Here is a 15,904-nt window from a genome sequence, read left to right as displayed (position 1 = left end):
GCTGGTCTCCGAAGGGTCAGCAAACTGGCGGGACAAAGCATCTGGTTTAACATTTCTTGACCCCGGTCTGTATGTAAGAATAAAGTTAAACCTACTAAAAAACAGGGCCCATCTGGCTTGGCGTGAGTTGAGTCTCTTAGTGGCTTGGATGTAAGCCAAGTTTTTGTGGTCAGTCCAGACCACAAACGGCAATTCAGCTCCATCCAGCCAGTGCCGCCATTCTTCCAGTGCAAGCTTGACCGCCAGCAGTTCCCGGTTTCCAACGTCGTAATTCCGTTCTGTGGGTGACAATTTCTTGGAGAAGAAAGCACAGGGGTGAAGCCTTTGGTCAGTGGGGGAGCGCTGGGAGAGGACTGCTCCCACACCTGAGTCCGACGCGTCCACCTCCACAACAAACTGCAGAGAGGTATTGGGGTGTATCAACACGGGGGAGGTGGAAAACAGTTCCTTCAAAACCCCTACCGCCTGCTCCGCCTCAGGGGACCACCGAAAAGGGACTTTAGGAGATGTGAGTCTTGTAAGGGGTGCCACCACTCTACTAAAACCCTTAATGAATCTACGGTAGAAGTTAGCAAAGCCCAAAAATCGTTGAAGTTGCTTACGGGTGGTGGGTGTGGGCCATTCCGTCACTGCCCGGATCTTCTCGGGGTCCGCCTTCACCTGCCCGCTCTCAATTATGAATCCAAGGAACGATGTAGACTGTTTGTGGAACTCACACTTCTCTGCTTTGACGTACAGCTTGTTCTCCAAGAGCCGTTGAAGGACTTGACGGACGTGTGACTCATGCTCCTCGGGTGACTTGGAAAAAACAAGAATATCATCCAGGTATACAAAGACAAAACGGTTCAAAAAATCCCTAAGAACATCGTTCACCATGGCTTGGAAAACCGCAGGGGCATTTGAAAGCCCAAAGGGCATGACCAAATACTCAAAATGTCCCAGTGGAGTGTTGAAAGCGGTTTTCCACTCATCTCCCTTACGGATTCGGACAAGGTGATAAGCATTCCTGAGGTTGAGCTTGGAAAACACTGTGGCGCCATGCAGAGGTTCAAAAGCTGAGTTGATGAGTGGAAGGGGATACTTGTTTTTAACCGTTATGTTGTTTAAACCCCTGAAATCGATACAGGGGCGTAACGACTTGTCCTTCTTCTCCACGAAAAAGAAACCTGCACCCAAAGGAGACGACGAGGGACGGATTATGCCCGAGACCAGAGAATCACCAATGTACTGCTCCATTGCCTCTCTTTCCGGTCGGGACAGATTGTATAACCGACTAGAGGGCAAGGGAGCACCAGGAAGCAGTTCAATAGGGCAATCATAAGGCCTATGTGGTGGTAGAGACAGAGCCTTGTCCTTACTGAAAACCTCCGCTAAGTCATGGTATTCTTTGGGGACAGATGACAGATCAAGAGGAGCTGAGGGAGGAGTTGGGTTACACTTAGTGGGGGGAACCGCTGACCTCAGGCACTCGGAATGGCAGTTAGTGCTCCAACTGAAAATGGTGTGACGTGTCCAATCAATTTGTGGGTTGTGAAGAGCCAACCAGGGGAAGCCAAGGATTAGGGAGGTAGCTGAGCCAGACATAACTCTTAGCTGAATGCTTTCACAATGATTGCCAGAAATCACTAGGGAAACGGGGGTGGTTTGATGAGTTATCTCCGCGAGGAGGCGCCCATCAAGGGCTGTGACCCGGATGGGGGTAGGTAGTGGCTCCATGGGGATACGAGCTTGTGTAACGAACTGGTGGCTAATAAAGTTATCTTCTGCACCTGAGTCTATGAGAGCTGAGAGTGGCAGGGAATGACTCTGGAAACGTAAGGTTACAGGTACTTGTAATCGGGGAATGATGGGTTCAGGATCTAACTCTGGGCTCGCAAGTAGACCCACCGTTACGAGCGAGCCTTGTCTTTTGGCCGCTTAGGGCATGTAGCCAGAATGTGTGTGGCGTCTCCACAGTACAGGCACTCACCCGCCTGGAGGCGCCGTTGCCGCTCAGCTGGAGGTAGTCGAGCTCGACCCACTTGCATAGGTTCCTCCTCTGTGCTCGGGATGGAATCAGGAACAAGAAGCTGCCGACTCCGGAGAGGCGAGACTCGAGTGGTTGGAGGCTGGGGAACTCGTCCTCCTAGATGTGGCCCATCGCCTCTCTCCCGACGCCTCTCCCGCAACCGATTGTCTAGCTTGATGGACAGGGAAACGAGAGAATGTAAATCATGTGGCTCATCACGAGCAGCCAGTTCATCCTTAATGGCTTCATTCAAACCGTTTAGAAATGCTCCTTGAAGTGCCACATTGTTCCACTTGGAGTCCGCTGCCAACGTCCAGAACTCAATAGAGTACTCTGCCACACTGTTAGAACCCTGCCTCAAATTAAAAAGTATCTTGGAGGAATTACCCACATGGTCAGGATGGTCAAAAACAGTCTTCAATTTAGCAGAGAAATCAGCAAAAGTCAATCCAGTCAAAGTTTGATCTGAACACACAGCCTCAGCCCAAACCAGAGCTTTCCCTCTTAACAGCCCCAGAACATAATGTACCTTAGATGAATCAGTAGAAAATGACAGTGGTCTCTGCCCAAAAAATCAAGTCACACTGAAGCAAAAATCCGCGGCACTTGTCCAATTCTCCATTGAACGGTTCAGGCGACGTGACAGGGGGTTCCCGACGGAACGAAGCCTGCCTAGTGTCCGAGGAAACAACTTGGGGTGCATCAAACTGGGGGTCAGAGAGAGATGGAGAACTGATAACAGACAATTTAGAGACGTGTGTAGTTAACTGAGTCACCTGGTTCAGCAGTTGATGATTATCTTCCACAAGAGTCCGAATCAACTGGTCATGCTGTCCTAGCAACGTTCCTTGAGCCTGGATAGCTTGTTGGAAGCTGTCTTGGTTTGCCCCGTGCTGTTTCTCTGTTGGGTCCATGGCCAGATCGTTCTGTTATGGCTATGGTACAACCCAACACTCAGAGAAACCAACACGACAAAGGGAGTGGAAGAAACAAAAATATTTTAATAAAAGTTCAAATTGTCTTGGTCCAAAAACAACTGAAGTAAAGGAACAGAGTGGGCTAGTCGGCTCCGGAGGAAGGAGAGGCTGAGGCAGGCAGGCAGGCAGGCAGGCAGACCGACAGGCAGGAAGGCAGGCAGGTTGGGAGGTATGTTGAACTGAAGACAAAACAAACGACGGGTTAAGGAGAGTGGAGAGCCAGGCAAAAGACAAAGACAAAATAACTTTACTGGTGAGCCAAGTTACCGCTCTGGTAAGAACAACGATCTGGCGCCGGTGGAGAGCCATGCCCAGGAATAAGTAGTGCAGGTTGATGAGAGAATAGGATGCAGCTGCGTAGGCAGGAATCACTGGAAACAACCCGCAGCTGCACAGGAGAGGCAGATCCTGAGCACGCCCCCTGCTCCACTCCAGACACACCCACATAAAGGGGACAAACACACATACAACAGAAAAAGAGGGGACAAAACAAGGAGGAAGGGAAACAGAAAAGGGAGAGACAAGCTGCCCACATAACAGTACCCCCCCCTCAATGGTCGCCACCTGGCGACCCACCAGGCCTGTCAGGGTTGTCGTGATGGAAGTCCGTGATCAGCTGAGGATCCAACACAAAACGCTTAGGGACCCAAGACCTCTCCTCTGGTCCATAACCTTCCCAATCGACTAGGTATTGGAGACCCCTACCCCGCCTCCGAGAGTCCAGGAGCCTACTGACGGTGTAGGCCGGATGGTCGTCAATGAGGCGAACAGGTGGAGGTGGATCAGCCGGCGGACACAAAAGGCTGGAGGACACAGGTTTCAGTTGGGAGACGTGGAAGGTAGGGTGTATCTTCATGGCTGAAGGCAACTTCAAACGAACCGCAGCGGGGTTAATAATGGACTCCACCACAAACGGACCCAGGTACCGAGGAGACAGCTTGCGTGATTTGGTACGAAGAGGTACGTTCTTAGATGACAGCCAAACCTCTTGACCAGGATGAAACACAGGTGCGGGAGTCCTGCTCCTATCCGCTGTTGTCTTGTTCCTGTCGGTGGTCCGAAGCAATGCTTCCCGAGCGTCGCTCCACACTCTCTGGCAGCGGCGGAGGTTCTCCTGAACCGAAGGAACAGCCAATTCCTTCTCCTGAGCAGGAAACAGAGGGGGTTGATAACCCATGGTAACCTCGAAGGGTGAAAGACCGGTGGCAGAGGCGGTGAGGGAGTTGTGGGCGTACTCTATCCAGGGCAGATGTTTAGCCCAGGATGATGGATGTTGAGCAGCCACACACCGAAGGGTTGCTTCGAGGTTCTGATTGGCTCTTTCTGTTTGACCGTTGGTCTGGGGATGAAACCCTGAGGACAGACTAACGGAAGCACCCAAAGCAGAGCAGAAACCCTTCCAAACACGGGAAGTAAACTGTGGGCCTCTATCAGATACGATGTCCACAGGTATTCCATGGGGACGGAATACATGTTGGACTAGGAGGTCCGCTGTCTCACTGGCAGACGGTAATTTTGGTAATGCTATATAGTGGACAGATTTAGAGAATCTGTCCACAATGGTAAGTATAGTATCATTACCTTCAGACTTGGGTAGGTCGGTGACAAAATCCATGGCAATGTGGGACCAGGGACGGCTGGGAACTGGGAGGGGTAGCAGCAGCCCCGAAGGGGACTGATGGGAGGCTTTGCCCCGAGCACAGGTTGAACAGGCTGCCACAAAAGCCCGAACGTCAGTTTCCATTGAAGGCCACCAAAAATGTCTCCTAAGCAGCGTCAACGTGCGTCTCATCCCAGGGTGACCAGCAAAACGGGAGGTGTGAATCCACTGCAACACCTGAGACCGGACCGTCTCGGGAACAAAGAGTAGGTTGGGAGGTCCATCACCCGGTCCCGGGTCCGTGGCAAGTGCAGTCTTCACAAGAGACTCGATCTCCCACTGAACAGCCGCCACGACGCATGAGGAAGGCAGGACTGCCTCAGGCTTGCTGGTCTCCGAAGGGTCAGCAAACTGGCGGGACAAAGCATCTGGTTTAACATTTCTTGACCCCGGTCTGTATGTAAGAATAAAGTTAAACCTACTAAAAAACAGGGCCCATCTGGCTTGGCGTGAGTTGAGTCTCTTAGTGGCTTGGATGTAAGCCAAGTTTTTGTGGTCAGTCCAGACCACAAACGGCAATTCAGCTCCATCCAGCCAGTGCCGCCATTCTTCCAGTGCAAGCTTGACCGCCAGCAGTTCCCGGTTTCCAACGTCGTAATTCCGTTCTGTGGGTGACAATTTCTTGGAGAAGAAAGCACAGGGGTGAAGCCTTTGGTCAGTGGGGGAGCGCTGGGAGAGGACTGCTCCCACACCTGAGTCCGACGCGTCCACCTCCACAACAAACTGCAGAGAGGTATTGGGGTGTATCAACACGGGGGAGGTGGAAAACAGTTCCTTCAAAACCCCTACCGCCTGCTCCGCCTCAGGGGACCACCGAAAAGGGACTTTAGGAGATGTGAGTCTTGTAAGGGGTGCCACCACTCTACTAAAACCCTTAATGAATCTACGGTAGAAGTTAGCAAAGCCCAAAAATCGTTGAAGTTGCTTACGGGTGGTGGGTGTGGGCCATTCCGTCACTGCCCGGATCTTCTCGGGGTCCGCCTTCACCTGCCCGCTCTCAATTATGAATCCAAGGAACGATGTAGACTGTTTGTGGAACTCACACTTCTCTGCTTTGACGTACAGCTTGTTCTCCAAGAGCCGTTGAAGGACTTGACGGACGTGTGACTCATGCTCCTCGGGTGACTTGGAAAAAACAAGAATATCATCCAGGTATACAAAGACAAAACGGTTCAAAAAATCCCTAAGAACATCGTTCACCATGGCTTGGAAAACCGCAGGGGCATTTGAAAGCCCAAAGGGCATGACCAAATACTCAAAATGTCCCAGTGGAGTGTTGAAAGCGGTTTTCCACTCATCTCCCTTACGGATTCGGACAAGGTGATAAGCATTCCTGAGGTTGAGCTTGGAAAACACTGTGGCGCCATGCAGAGGTTCAAAAGCTGAGTTGATGAGTGGAAGGGGATACTTGTTTTTAACCGTTATGTTGTTTAAACCCCTGAAATCGATACAGGGGCGTAACGACTTGTCCTTCTTCTCCACGAAAAAGAAACCTGCACCCAAAGGAGACGACGAGGGACGGATTATGCCCGAGACCAGAGAATCACCAATGTACTGCTCCATTGCCTCTCTTTCCGGTCGGGACAGATTGTATAACCGACTAGAGGGCAAGGGAGCACCAGGAAGCAGTTCAATAGGGCAATCATAAGGCCTATGTGGTGGTAGAGACAGAGCCTTGTCCTTACTGAAAACCTCCGCTAAGTCATGGTATTCTTTGGGGACAGATGACAGATCAAGAGGAGCTGAGGGAGGAGTTGGGTTACACTTAGTGGGGGGAACCGCTGACCTCAGGCACTCGGAATGGCAGTTAGTGCTCCAACTGAAAATGGTGTGACGTGTCCAATCAATTTGTGGGTTGTGAAGAGCCAACCAGGGGAAGCCAAGGATTAGGGAGGTAGCTGAGCCAGACATAACTCTTAGCTGAATGCTTTCACAATGATTGCCAGAAATCACTAGGGAAACGGGGGTGGTTTGATGAGTTATCTCCGCGAGGAGGCGCCCATCAAGGGCTGTGACCCGGATGGGGGTAGGTAGTGGCTCCATGGGGATACGAGCTTGTGTAACGAACTGGTGGCTAATAAAGTTATCTTCTGCACCTGAGTCTATGAGAGCTGAGAGTGGCAGGGAATGACTCTGGAAACGTAAGGTTACAGGTACTTGTAATCGGGGAATGATGGGTTCAGGATCTAACTCTGGGCTCGCAAGTAGACCCACCGTTACGAGCGAGCCTTGTCTTTTGGCCGCTTAGGGCATGTAGCCAGAATGTGTGTGGCGTCTCCACAGTACAGGCACTCACCCGCCTGGAGGCGCCGTTGCCGCTCAGCTGGAGGTAGTCGAGCTCGACCCACTTGCATAGGTTCCTCCTCTGTGCTCGGGATGGAATCAGGAACAAGAAGCTGCCGACTCCGGAGAGGCGAGACTCGAGTGGTTGGAGGCTGGGGAACTCGTCCTCCTAGATGTGGCCCATCGCCTCTCTCCCGACGCCTCTCCCGCAACCGATTGTCTAGCTTGATGGACAGGGAAACGAGAGAATGTAAATCATGTGGCTCATCACGAGCAGCCAGTTCATCCTTAATGGCTTCATTCAAACCGTTTAGAAATGCTCCTTGAAGTGCCACATTGTTCCACTTGGAGTCCGCTGCCAACGTCCAGAACTCAATAGAGTACTCTGCCACACTGTTAGAACCCTGCCTCAAATTAAAAAGTATCTTGGAGGAATTACCCACATGGTCAGGATGGTCAAAAACAGTCTTCAATTTAGCAGAGAAATCAGCAAAAGTCAATCCAGTCAAAGTTTGATCTGAACACACAGCCTCAGCCCAAACCAGAGCTTTCCCTCTTAACAGCCCCAGAACATAATGTACCTTAGATGAATCAGTAGAAAATGACAGTGGTCTCTGCCCAAAAAATCAAGTCACACTGAAGCAAAAATCCGCGGCACTTGTCCAATTCTCCATTGAACGGTTCAGGCGACGTGACAGGGGGTTCCCGACGGAACGAAGCCTGCCTAGTGTCCGAGGAAACAACTTGGGGTGCATCAAACTGGGGGTCAGAGAGAGATGGAGAACTGATAACAGACAATTTAGAGACGTGTGTAGTTAACTGAGTCACCTGGTTCAGCAGTTGATGATTATCTTCCACAAGAGTCCGAATCAACTGGTCATGCTGTCCTAGCAACGTTCCTTGAGCCTGGATAGCTTGTTGGAAGCTGTCTTGGTTTGCCCCGTGCTGTTTCTCTGTTGGGTCCATGGCCAGATCGTTCTGTTATGGCTATGGTACAACCCAACACTCAGAGAAACCAACACGACAAAGGGAGTGGAAGAAACAAAAATATTTTAATAAAAGTTCAAATTGTCTTGGTCCAAAAACAACTGAAGTAAAGGAACAGAGTGGGCTAGTCGGCTCCGGAGGAAGGAGAGGCTGAGGCAGGCAGGCAGGCAGGCAGGCAGACCGACAGGCAGGAAGGCAGGCAGGTTGGGAGGTATGTTGAACTGAAGACAAAACAAACGACGGGTTAAGGAGAGTGGAGAGCCAGGCAAAAGACAAAGACAAAATAACTTTACTGGTGAGCCAAGTTACCGCTCTGGTAAGAACAACGATCTGGCGCCGGTGGAGAGCCATGCCCAGGAATAAGTAGTGCAGGTTGATGAGAGAATAGGATGCAGCTGCGTAGGCAGGAATCACTGGAAACAACCCGCAGCTGCACAGGAGAGGCAGATCCTGAGCACGCCCCCTGCTCCACTCCAGACACACCCACATAAAGGGGACAAACACACATACAACAGAAAAAGAGGGGACAAAACAAGGAGGAAGGGAAACAGAAAAGGGAGAGACAAGCTGCCCACATAACAGTACCCCCCCCTCAATGGTCGCCACCTGGCGACCCACCAGGCCTGTCAGGGTTGTCGTGATGGAAGTCCGTGATCAGCTGAGGATCCAACACAAAACGCTTAGGGACCCAAGACCTCTCCTCTGGTCCATAACCTTCCCAATCGACTAGGTATTGGAGACCCCTACCCCGCCTCCGAGAGTCCAGGAGCCTACTGACGGTGTAGGCCGGATGGTCGTCAATGAGGCGAACAGGTGGAGGTGGATCAGCCGGCGGACACAAAAGGCTGGAGGACACAGGTTTCAGTTGGGAGACGTGGAAGGTAGGGTGTATCTTCATGGCTGAAGGCAACTTCAAACGAACCGCAGCGGGGTTAATAATGGACTCCACCACAAACGGACCCAGGTACCGAGGAGACAGCTTGCGTGATTTGGTACGAAGAGGTACGTTCTTAGATGACAGCCAAACCTCTTGACCAGGATGAAACACAGGTGCGGGAGTCCTGCTCCTATCCGCTGTTGTCTTGTTCCTGTCGGTGGTCCGAAGCAATGCTTCCCGAGCGTCGCTCCACACTCTCTGGCAGCGGCGGAGGTTCTCCTGAACCGAAGGAACAGCCAATTCCTTCTCCTGAGCAGGAAACAGAGGGGGTTGATAACCCATGGTAACCTCGAAGGGTGAAAGACCGGTGGCAGAGGCGGTGAGGGAGTTGTGGGCGTACTCTATCCAGGGCAGATGTTTAGCCCAGGATGATGGATGTTGAGCAGCCACACACCGAAGGGTTGCTTCGAGGTTCTGATTGGCTCTTTCTGTTTGACCGTTGGTCTGGGGATGAAACCCTGAGGACAGACTAACGGAAGCACCCAAAGCAGAGCAGAAACCCTTCCAAACACGGGAAGTAAACTGTGGGCCTCTATCAGATACGATGTCCACAGGTATTCCATGGGGACGGAATACATGTTGGACTAGGAGGTCCGCTGTCTCACTGGCAGACGGTAATTTTGGTAATGCTATATAGTGGACAGATTTAGAGAATCTGTCCACAATGGTAAGTATAGTATCATTACCTTCAGACTTGGGTAGGTCGGTGACAAAATCCATGGCAATGTGGGACCAGGGACGGCTGGGAACTGGGAGGGGTAGCAGCAGCCCCGAAGGGGACTGATGGGAGGCTTTGCCCCGAGCACAGGTTGAACAGGCTGCCACAAAAGCCCGAACGTCAGTTTCCATTGAAGGCCACCAAAAATGTCTCCTAAGCAGCGTCAACGTGCGTCTCATCCCAGGGTGACCAGCAAAACGGGAGGTGTGAATCCACTGCAACACCTGAGACCGGACCGTCTCGGGAACAAAGAGTAGGTTGGGAGGTCCATCACCCGGTCCCGGGTCCGTGGCAAGTGCAGTCTTCACAAGAGACTCGATCTCCCACTGAACAGCCGCCACGACGCATGAGGAAGGCAGGACTGCCTCAGGCTTGCTGGTCTCCGAAGGGTCAGCAAACTGGCGGGACAAAGCATCTGGTTTAACATTTCTTGACCCCGGTCTGTATGTAAGAATAAAGTTAAACCTACTAAAAAACAGGGCCCATCTGGCTTGGCGTGAGTTGAGTCTCTTAGTGGCTTGGATGTAAGCCAAGTTTTTGTGGTCAGTCCAGACCACAAACGGCAATTCAGCTCCATCCAGCCAGTGCCGCCATTCTTCCAGTGCAAGCTTGACCGCCAGCAGTTCCCGGTTTCCAACGTCGTAATTCCGTTCTGTGGGTGACAATTTCTTGGAGAAGAAAGCACAGGGGTGAAGCCTTTGGTCAGTGGGGGAGCGCTGGGAGAGGACTGCTCCCACACCTGAGTCCGACGCGTCCACCTCCACAACAAACTGCAGAGAGGTATTGGGGTGTATCAACACGGGGGAGGTGGAAAACAGTTCCTTCAAAACCCCTACCGCCTGCTCCGCCTCAGGGGACCACCGAAAAGGGACTTTAGGAGATGTGAGTCTTGTAAGGGGTGCCACCACTCTACTAAAACCCTTAATGAATCTACGGTAGAAGTTAGCAAAGCCCAAAAATCGTTGAAGTTGCTTACGGGTGGTGGGTGTGGGCCATTCCGTCACTGCCCGGATCTTCTCGGGGTCCGCCTTCACCTGCCCGCTCTCAATTATGAATCCAAGGAACGATGTAGACTGTTTGTGGAACTCACACTTCTCTGCTTTGACGTACAGCTTGTTCTCCAAGAGCCGTTGAAGGACTTGACGGACGTGTGACTCATGCTCCTCGGGTGACTTGGAAAAAACAAGAATATCATCCAGGTATACAAAGACAAAACGGTTCAAAAAATCCCTAAGAACATCGTTCACCATGGCTTGGAAAACCGCAGGGGCATTTGAAAGCCCAAAGGGCATGACCAAATACTCAAAATGTCCCAGTGGAGTGTTGAAAGCGGTTTTCCACTCATCTCCCTTACGGATTCGGACAAGGTGATAAGCATTCCTGAGGTCGAGCTTGGAAAACACTGTGGCGCCATGCAGAGGTTCAAAAGCTGAGTTGATGAGTGGAAGGGGATACTTGTTTTTAACCGTTATGTTGTTTAAACCCCTGAAATCGATACAGGGGCGTAACGACTTGTCCTTCTTCTCCACGAAAAAGAAACCTGCACCCAAAGGAGACGACGAGGGACGGATTATGCCCGAGACCAGAGAATCACCAATGTACTGCTCCATTGCCTCTCTTTCCGGTCGGGACAGATTGTATAACCGACTAGAGGGCAAGGGAGCACCAGGAAGCAGTTCAATAGGGCAATCATAAGGCCTATGTGGTGGTAGAGACAGAGCCTTGTCCTTACTGAAAACCTCCGCTAAGTCATGGTATTCTTTGGGGACAGATGACAGATCAAGAGGAGCTGAGGGAGGAGTTGGGTTACACTTAGTGGGGGGAACCGCTGACCTCAGGCACTCGGAATGGCAGTTAGTGCTCCAACTGAAAATGGTGTGACGTGTCCAATCAATTTGTGGGTTGTGAAGAGCCAACCAGGGGAAGCCAAGGATTAGGGAGGTAGCTGAGCCAGACATAACTCTTAGCTGAATGCTTTCACAATGATTGCCAGAAATCACTAGGGAAACGGGGGTGGTTTGATGAGTTATCTCCGCGAGGAGGCGCCCATCAAGGGCTGTGACCCGGATGGGGGTAGGTAGTGGCTCCATGGGGATACGAGCTTGTGTAACGAACTGGTGGCTAATAAAGTTATCTTCTGCACCTGAGTCTATGAGAGCTGAGAGTGGCAGGGAATGACTCTGGAAACGTAAGGTTACAGGTACTTGTAATCGGGGAATGATGGGTTCAGGATCTAACTCTGGGCTCGCAAGTAGACCCACCGTTACGAGCGAGCCTTGTCTTTTGGCCGCTTAGGGCATGTAGCCAGAATGTGTGTGGCGTCTCCACAGTACAGGCACTCACCCGCCTGGAGGCGCCGTTGCCGCTCAGCTGGAGGTAGTCGAGCTCGACCCACTTGCATAGGTTCCTCCTCTGTGCTCGGGATGGAATCAGGAACAAGAAGCTGCCGACTCCGGAGAGGCGAGACTCGAGTGGTTGGAGGCTGGGGAACTCGTCCTCCTAGATGTGGCCCATCGCCTCTCTCCCGACGCCTCTCCCGCAACCGATTGTCTAGCTTGATGGACAGGGAAACGAGAGAATGTAAATCATGTGGCTCATCACGAGCAGCCAGTTCATCCTTAATGGCTTCATTCAAACCGTTTAGAAATGCTCCTTGAAGTGCCACATTGTTCCACTTGGAGTCCGCTGCCAACGTCCAGAACTCAATAGAGTACTCTGCCACACTGTTAGAACCCTGCCTCAAATTAAAAAGTATCTTGGAGGAATTACCCACATGGTCAGGATGGTCAAAAACAGTCTTCAATTTAGCAGAGAAATCAGCAAAAGTCAATCCAGTCAAAGTTTGATCTGAACACACAGCCTCAGCCCAAACCAGAGCTTTCCCTCTTAACAGCCCCAGAACATAATGTACCTTAGATGAATCAGTAGAAAATGACAGTGGTCTCTGCCCAAAAAATCAAGTCACACTGAAGCAAAAATCCGCGGCACTTGTCCAATTCTCCATTGAACGGTTCAGGCGACGTGACAGGGGGTTCCCGACGGAACGAAGCCTGCCTAGTGTCCGAGGAAACAACTTGGGGTGCATCAAACTGGGGGTCAGAGAGAGATGGAGAACTGATAACAGACAATTTAGAGACGTGTGTAGTTAACTGAGTCACCTGGTTCAGCAGTTGATGATTATCTTCCACAAGAGTCCGAATCAACTGGTCATGCTGTCCTAGCAACGTTCCTTGAGCCTGGATAGCTTGTTGGAAGCTGTCTTGGTTTGCCCCGTGCTGTTTCTCTGTTGGGTCCATGGCCAGATCGTTCTGTTATGGCTATGGTACAACCCAACACTCAGAGAAACCAACACGACAAAGGGAGTGGAAGAAACAAAAATATTTTAATAAAAGTTCAAATTGTCTTGGTCCAAAAACAACTGAAGTAAAGGAACAGAGTGGGCTAGTCGGCTCCGGAGGAAGGAGAGGCTGAGGCAGGCAGGCAGGCAGGCAGGCAGACCGACAGGCAGGAAGGCAGGCAGGTTGGGAGGTATGTTGAACTGAAGACAAAACAAACGACGGGTTAAGGAGAGTGGAGAGCCAGGCAAAAGACAAAGACAAAATAACTTTACTGGTGAGCCAAGTTACCGCTCTGGTAAGAACAACGATCTGGCGCCGGTGGAGAGCCATGCCCAGGAATAAGTAGTGCAGGTTGATGAGAGAATAGGATGCAGCTGCGTAGGCAGGAATCACTGGAAACAACCCGCAGCTGCACAGGAGAGGCAGATCCTGAGCACGCCCCCTGCTCCACTCCAGACACACCCACATAAAGGGGACAAACACACATACAACAGAAAAAGAGGGGACAAAACAAGGAGGAAGGGAAACAGAAAAGGGAGAGACAAGCTGCCCACATAACACTCTACATACTAGGGTATTAAAGAGTGGCATGTCAGCTATTCCCAATACACCATCAGAACAATGCAGCTTGAAAGATGCAGCTGAACTTGAATGCAGCTGAATGCAGCGGAATTAAAGAGTTTATAATGAGTTGGAATTATCTTCCTATATGATCATTCTTTGAAAAAGTTCCATTTCCAAAATGTTCGAAGTGAATACATATAGTAATGTCATGGTGTGTAAACATAGTTTGGATGATGGAGAGGTTATAGATAGAAACTATTTATCTCTCTCTCTCTCTCTCTCTCTCTCTTCAGTATCAGAGGATGCAACTTCTGAGATGCAACCAAATTCCATTCCAATACTCCTGTCACACAATATAAGAGAACACTTGAGAAGATGCTTATTTGATACTTACACGCTTTGCAAATAACACTTACGTTTAGATTGCAATATTATGCAATACGAGAACGCAATAATAACAAGGCTAGAGGAGCATCATGCCCCATCTTGTGCGTTTGCTTTTTTTTGTAACCATGTTTATACCACCCACTGTATTACAGAGATTTGTGTCCTGACAGTTGGAGGCAGTTTTATTTGTGAGGCTTTATGAGGATTTATACAGGACCCCTTGAACCTCCAAATGTTTGGCTAGTTCTTATTGGGGGGAGCTGTGCTCTTAGACTCTGTGGCGTGATGTTGGACCCAGGAGCAGAGAAGAGACCAGACAAGGAATCAGTGGTTTAGGAAAAACGTAAATACCTTTCTGAGAATTCGTAACAGAAGTATCACAGTAATACTGGAAAAACAACAAACACTAGGGCTAGAAAACTCACTCATGAGACAAACGCACAAAGCAAATGAATCAAGCTTCTGCAAAGGGAAACAGAAAACACCTCTCTTAAAAGGGAAATCATAATTAGTGATAGAACACACCTGAGTGCCATTATAGTCTCTAGGACGGTCTCTGCTGCCCTCTGGTGACAGGTGGAACCAAGACAGTACACCCACCCCCCCTCCCCACCCCTTCTAGAAGCGGATCCAGACGCAGAGCCAGGGCGACCACCACATGGTTGGTTGAAGTCCCGAACAAGTTCCGAATCCAGGATGTCCCAGGCAGGCACCCACACCCGCTCCTCCGGACCATAGCCCTCCCAGTCCACCAGGTACTGCAGCGTACCTCGGACCCGACGAGCGTCCAACAGACGCTGGACAGTGTAGGCCGGGCGGCCATCAACAAGTCAAGGGGGCGGAGAGGCAGGTGTGGGGGAAAAGAAGGGACTGGTCCTTACCAGTTTGAGACGGGAGACATGGAAGGAGTCGATAGGTGACCGAGTTGATGCGACACAGCATCTTGAATGGTCCTACGTAGCGTGGAGCGAGCTTCCGCGAGTCCACCTTTAAGGGAAGATCATGTGTAGACATCCACACCCATTGACCCGGTCGGAGGAGCCGAAGAGGCCTTCGGTGTCGGTTTGCCTGGTGTTGGTGTCGGACAGAGGAGCGGAGCAAGGAGCATCGTGCTCTGATCCAGTTGCGGCGACATCGTCGAATGAACGCCTCGGCTGATGGCACCCCCGCTTCGGCCTCTTGTTCAGGAAACAGGGGGGGGCGGTGACAGTCCAGTGGACGAGTTCGTCAGTGTGTTGTGAGCATATTCCGCCCCGACGAGGAACTTGCTCCAGTTGATGGCCTGAGTGGAGACAAAACAGAGGAGGAGCTTCTCCAGCTCCTGGTTGACCCGCTCAGTCTACCCATTAGACTGTGCGTGGAACCCCGAGGAGAGACTCACCGACACCCTCAACAGGGAGCAGGCTTTCCAATACCGCAGAACAAAATGTGGCCCACGATCTGAGACAATGTCCTGGTTGAAGTCTGTGGGGTCAAAGGACATGGGTAATCATTAGATTTGCAGTCTCCCTCGCTGAGGGCAACATGGGTATGGCGATGAAATGGGTTGCCTTGGAGAACTGATCGACGACCACCAGGATAGCGGTAAGCCCTTGGGATGGAGGTAACCCTGTCAGACAGGTGGGACCAGGGCTGGCTGGGGATGGGCAGAGGTTGGAGCAACCCAGCCTGTCACTGTCGTGAGGACTTGCTTTGGGCACAGGTGGAGCAGGCCATCATGAAGGATCTCACATCCTCAGTCATGTTGGGCCACCAGAATCTCCACCTCAGTAACTCCAGTGTCCGATTAACCCCTGGATGCTCAGTTAATTTAGAGTAGTGTCCCCATTGTAGTACCTGGGAACGGGCTGATCGAGTAACATAAAGTATGTTAGTGGGACCCCACCGGGGTCAGGTTCCCGGGTCTGGGCTTGTCGTACCGTGGTCTCAATACTCCATATCATGGGGGCCACAATGCGGGAGCTGGGGATGATGGGCTCGGAGTCCTTCTTCTCGTTAGAAACATTGTGTTGGCGGGACAGGGCGTCTGCTTTCCGATTCTTGGA

At 51.2% G+C, this 15,904-nt stretch overlaps 3 long non-coding RNA genes across 3 annotated transcripts; all 3 read right to left on the bottom strand.

Moving 5' to 3' along the window:
• Positions 1-2,989: 2,989 nt before the first annotated feature.
• LOC311136132 lies at positions 2,990-3,337 on the bottom strand. Its single transcript, XR_014613845.1, has 2 exons — positions 3,253-3,337; positions 2,990-3,164 (listed from the first exon to the last, which is right to left on the bottom strand). It is a non-coding gene; the product is annotated as an uncharacterized lncRNA (long non-coding RNA).
• A 4,624-nt stretch (positions 3,338-7,961) lies between these two features.
• LOC311135704 lies at positions 7,962-8,309 on the bottom strand. Its single transcript, XR_014613810.1, has 2 exons — positions 8,225-8,309; positions 7,962-8,136 (listed from the first exon to the last, which is right to left on the bottom strand). It is a non-coding gene; the product is annotated as an uncharacterized lncRNA (long non-coding RNA).
• A 4,624-nt stretch (positions 8,310-12,933) lies between these two features.
• LOC311136155 lies at positions 12,934-13,281 on the bottom strand. The gene is made up of 2 exons (XR_014613847.1): positions 13,197-13,281; positions 12,934-13,108 (listed from the first exon to the last, which is right to left on the bottom strand). It is a non-coding gene; the product is annotated as an uncharacterized lncRNA (long non-coding RNA).
• Positions 13,282-15,904: the final 2,623 nt, after the last annotated feature.

The sequence above is a fragment of the Coregonus lavaretus genome (genome assembly GCF_964263955.1).
Source record: "Coregonus lavaretus genome assembly, chromosome: 10".
Classification (NCBI taxonomy): domain Eukaryota; kingdom Metazoa; phylum Chordata; class Actinopteri; order Salmoniformes; family Salmonidae; genus Coregonus; species Coregonus lavaretus.
Note: the sequence above shows the minus strand (reverse complement) of the source record. Positions and strands in the feature narration are given on the sequence as shown.